This window comes from Tripterygium wilfordii, chromosome 15 (genome assembly GCF_013401445.1).
Source record: "Tripterygium wilfordii isolate XIE 37 chromosome 15, ASM1340144v1, whole genome shotgun sequence".
Lineage (NCBI taxonomy): Eukaryota > Viridiplantae > Streptophyta > Magnoliopsida > Celastrales > Celastraceae > Tripterygium > Tripterygium wilfordii.
The window spans coordinates 14116866-14121831 of record NC_052246.1 but is presented as its reverse complement, the minus strand read 5'-3'; positions in this window follow the sequence as shown (position 1 = coordinate 14121831).

Sequence of the window (4966 nt, the reverse complement as noted above, 5' to 3'; positions counted from 1 at the left end):
TTTTGGTCCATCAAAGAGGCATGGAGGTTGACCAAAACAAAGCCAAAGCTATATGCCAAGCTCAACCACCGAAGAACAAACAACAACTCCAAAGCGTCCTTGGTCAGGTAAATTACCTTAGAAGATTTATTTATAATCTTGCGGGTAAGACCAAGGTGTTCTCAGAATTATTGAAGTTAAAGAAGGAGGAAGCATTCAGATGGGAGTCAAAACATGAAGAGGCCTTTCAAACCATCAAGGCCTACCTAAGCAAACCTCCAGTTCTCATGCCACCTACCAGGCATAAACAGTTGAAATTGAATATATCAGCAACTGATAATTCCATTGGGTGCCTACTAGCCCAGGATGACGATGTTGGAAGAGAAAGAGTAGTCTATTGCTGACAGATACTGAAGGATGATATTCTGTGGTGGAGAAGCTCTGCCTTGCATTATATTTCGCATGTACCAAGTTGAGGCACTACTTGCTTCAAACTAAGGTGTACGTGATCTCAAAGATGGATTTGATCAAGCACATGCTGACCAAGCCATTGATAACAGGAAGGATAGGTCGATGGTCATTGGCTTTGATAGAATTCAACCTCAAATGGAGACCACAACAGGCAGTCAAAGGGCAAGCACTTGCTGATTTCCTTGCTGACCACCCATGTCTGGAAATTCCTGAGATCTTACAAGGCATGATAGATGCGCACACTACACCAACCTTTGAAGATGAATGTGAATGGGTGCTAAAATTCGATGGGTCTAGTACAGAGATGGCTGCTGAAGCTGGGGTAGTCATTCAATCCCCAAGAGGTACAAAAACCACCTTAGCTTTTAATTTGGATTTTGATTGTACTAACAACCAGGCAGAATATGAAGCACTCATCATTGGCTTGGAGATTTTGCTTGAATTAAAGCCAAAAATATTCTGGTGGTTGGAGATTCTCAATTGGTGCTAAAACAATTGGCTGGAGAATACAAATGTGCTAGTTTCACATTGGCGCCATACTACAGTACAGCCTTGCAAGTGCTTGATGACTTCCAGGAAGTGAAGTTGAAGTACATTCCACGAGATCAAAATCATAAGGCCAATGGATTGGCTCAACTAGCTTCTGGTTTAATACTTCCAGAAAGTTTGATACAACAAATCATCACAGTGGAAGGGCGATCTCATCCATCTATCAGGGAAAGAGGCATGGCACTTGAATGCCTAGCTCTTGACAATCAGATGGAAGATTGGAGGAGAGATATCATTAACCATCTGTCATATCCCAATAATCCAGCATCCAGAAAGGTCAAAGTGACGGCACAGAGCTATGTAATGATCGAGGGTGAACTCTTCAGAAAAGGAGCTGATGGTTTGTTACTCCGCTGCCCCAGTTTTATTGAAAGTATGAAAATAATGCAACAGGTACACGAAGGTATCTGTGGTGCACATCAAGCCGGTCCAAAGATGAGATGGTTGATAAGAATACACAACTACTATTGGTCGACCATCATGAAAGATTGCATTAAATATGCAAAAGGCTGTCAACAATGCCAGAAGTTTGGCAATATTCAAAAAGCACCAGCAGCAAACATGCAGCCTATCATTAAACCATGGCCATTCAGAGGGTGGGCGCTTGATATCATTGGAAAGATCTTTCCTGCCTCATCTAAAGGCCATCATTTTATCCTAGTGGCTACTGACTATTTCACAAAATGGGTAGAGACAGTACCACTGAAGAATGTCGAACAAGCAGAGGTGGTAGATTTCATCAAAGAACACCTTATTTTCAGATTTGGCATTCCATAAACCATCACAACTGACCAGGCAGTACCACTGAAGAATGTCGAACAAGCAGAGGTGGTAGATTTCATCAAAGAACACCTTATTTTCAGATTTGGCATTCCAGAAACCATCACAACTGCCTAGGGGACAATGTTCACCGGAGGGGAGGTCAAAGCATTTCTGGAAGACTATGGAGTCAAATTACTCACATCTACCCCATACTATGCTCAGGCCAATGGACAGGCAGAGGCTTCAAATAAGGTAATCATTTCTATTTTGCAGAAAACTATTGAGGATAATCCTAGAGCATGGCACAAGATACTATAAGAAACATTATGGGCTTACCGCATATCCAAGAGAACAAATACTGCAACCAGCCCTTTTGCCCTCACTTATAGGCATGATGCAGTACTACCTATGGAGCTGGTAGTTCCATCTTTGAGGATCATGAAACAACATGGTCTATCTGTTGGAGAATATTCAGAAGCCATGAACATGGAGTTGCAACAGTTGGATGAAAGCAGGATGGAGGCTCTGAACAGAATGATAGTACAAAAGAATAAGATAGCAAAGGCCTACAACAAGAAAGTGAAGATGAAAGTATTCCATGAAGGTCAAATGGTGTGGAAGGTGATCTTACCACCAGGAATCAAGGATAGAGAATTGGGCAAATGGTCTCCAAATTGGGAAGGGCCCTTCAAGATGCACAGAATTCTCAAAGGTAGTGCATACTGGTTAGCAGACTTAGATGGTCAACCACATAGGAGATTTATTAATGACAAATATTTAAAGCCATATTTCCCAAGCATTTGGGAATCTATATCTGTAATGGCATAAAGAATGTAAAAGCAAGCTTTTTAGCCGCAGCTATAAGCTGGCCTTAGCGGCCACATATTATGAATAAAAATAGTAGATGGCCACAGGCCACACAAAAGAAATTGCAAATAAAAGATTAGCAATTATAAAAGAAAATATCCTAAATTAAGGCCAAATAATGGCCAAGATAAGTACTAGAAGCCAATACAGATGGCAATAAAATAAACCAACGAAGGCCAAACAATGGCCAAAATTCAACAATTAAGTTAGCATGTGCTTCAAGGCCGACCAGGTATTCTGATGAGCTTGAAGACGTGCTTGAGTTAGCTGCAAATCTGAAGACCAAGCTTGAGCATCAGGTAGTCGTGACTTGATGGAAGAACCCAGAGTATTGAGGTTTTACTGAGCCTCTTGGAATTTTTCATGCACCTGGCCTTTTACATCATGCTGCTGCAAAATCTTATCTTTCAAACTTTGGATTTTGAGCTCCAAAGTTTCAATTTCATCTTGAGCAGCAATAATGTCTTTTTGAATCCCAAGGTCTTCAGCTGCCAGACTTTCAGAATTGGCAAGTAAAATTTCATAAGCAGCTCGGTCTTTAGATAAATCCTCTAACTTGCCAGATAAGGTCTGTTCCAGAGAGTAGTCCTGATGAAAAGCAGTGGGTAGATGATGCAAATCATGCTCCAAACGTATGAGCCTACTTTTACTCTCTGGAGCTATCTGAGGATCTGCCAGCAAAGTATTCACTTGCTTTAAAGCTTTCTTACCATCTGCTTCTTGAACATCTGGAAGGTTTGTCTCAAAAAGCTGGACCAATCTATTGGTTGCATACTGTAGTTCTTCCTCAGTTGGCACTTTACTAGTAAGAGGAGGTGGAGTCAAGAAGGAGAAATCCAGACCTGCTAATGGATTTACTATGCTGGCTGGGATAATAGAGGTGAGCACTTTAAATGATGTTGCTGCCTACATACATATAGTATTGTCATAAGCATCAACAAATTATTTATGGTAGCAAAATAAAGAAAGATATTAACCTGAGAAGAGAGAGGAGTGACTGAGCCAGACGGTTGGTTGGAGATTTTCGGGGCAACAATTGGCTCATCTGTTGAAGGAACTCCTACATAGCTAGTGGAAATCTTTTCACTTTCGTCTCCAGAAGCTTCACTGTCATCATCCTCTGAGATAGTAACAGGCTCTGAACTGGATTGTATGGTCTTCTTAACTCTAGTGGAAGATCGTTGAGATCTTCTCACAGCCGTTACTTTCTTATGAGTTTTTGGTTTCTTCTTGGGAGAAAGTGGCTCATTCTTAATGTTCAGCTTTTAGAAGAAATCGGAATGGCAAGAATAGCTACATAACATACTGCCAGATCAGAATTTCATAGACAGATAAGCAAGTGAATAGGAGAGCAAGAAATATACCAGGAGTAACATCTGCAATATCTGCCTTAGATTCAGTATTGAGAGGAAGAAGTGGTTCAAGTGGAAGCAGATTTATATAATATCTTTCCTTCCAGGATTGATAGTCAGAGGTACTATCAGGACTAAATGGTGGTAGCAGTTGGAATACAAACCTCCTCAAAGCGTTATTATTGGCAGCCACTTGGTTTTCAATCCTTTCTCTGGGCTGAACAATGGTCCTCTCCTCTCTAGGAGGGTTGTAATGGAAAAGACGGTTAAGAGGCACATTTTGGGTATAGCCAAACTGCCTAGCACAGAGCTGAGGATTGTAGGCCTCAAAGCCACAAGGAGGGTTCATAGGATTATCAATATTGGCACCTTCATGGAGATACCTGGGTGTAACAAGACTAGCCCAGAAATCACGAAGGAGATGGTCCATTACCATAGAGATGGTAATTTTTGAAGACAACAAGGGCATCAAAGGACCACCAGGCAGAGTATCAATAAACAGAAAATATTCAGAATCAGGTATATCTGAAGGCAGAGATAAGAAGAAATTGAAGATTTCTAAGAAAGATTTATCACTAGTGCAAGCTAAACAAACTGCCCATAGAAAGTGAATTTGGTAGGTAGTTGATAATGAGGAGAACGTAAAGCAGGGAAGTAAGTGAAGAGCCAAGGCTGAAGAATCCAAAGGCTGCCAGAAAGACGATGGTAAAAGGGTTTTTCAAAAGTGAGCAAAGAAAGACAGTGATAAATACGGCCTAGCCAAATACTACCCAAAGCTACATTCTGACCTTCTGCTAGGGCACATACAAGGGGGAGATAATCTTTGGCAAGTTGATTCGCAAAGGTACCAAAGACATACCTGCATAGCAAACACCACAGGAACAAAGTATGCTCTTTGAAGGTAGGTTCCCCAGGATGCCTTGTTGAGCTCAAACCTTGGTAGGAAAAAGTCTTCTTTTCCTCCATTACTCCTACCTCAGTAATCC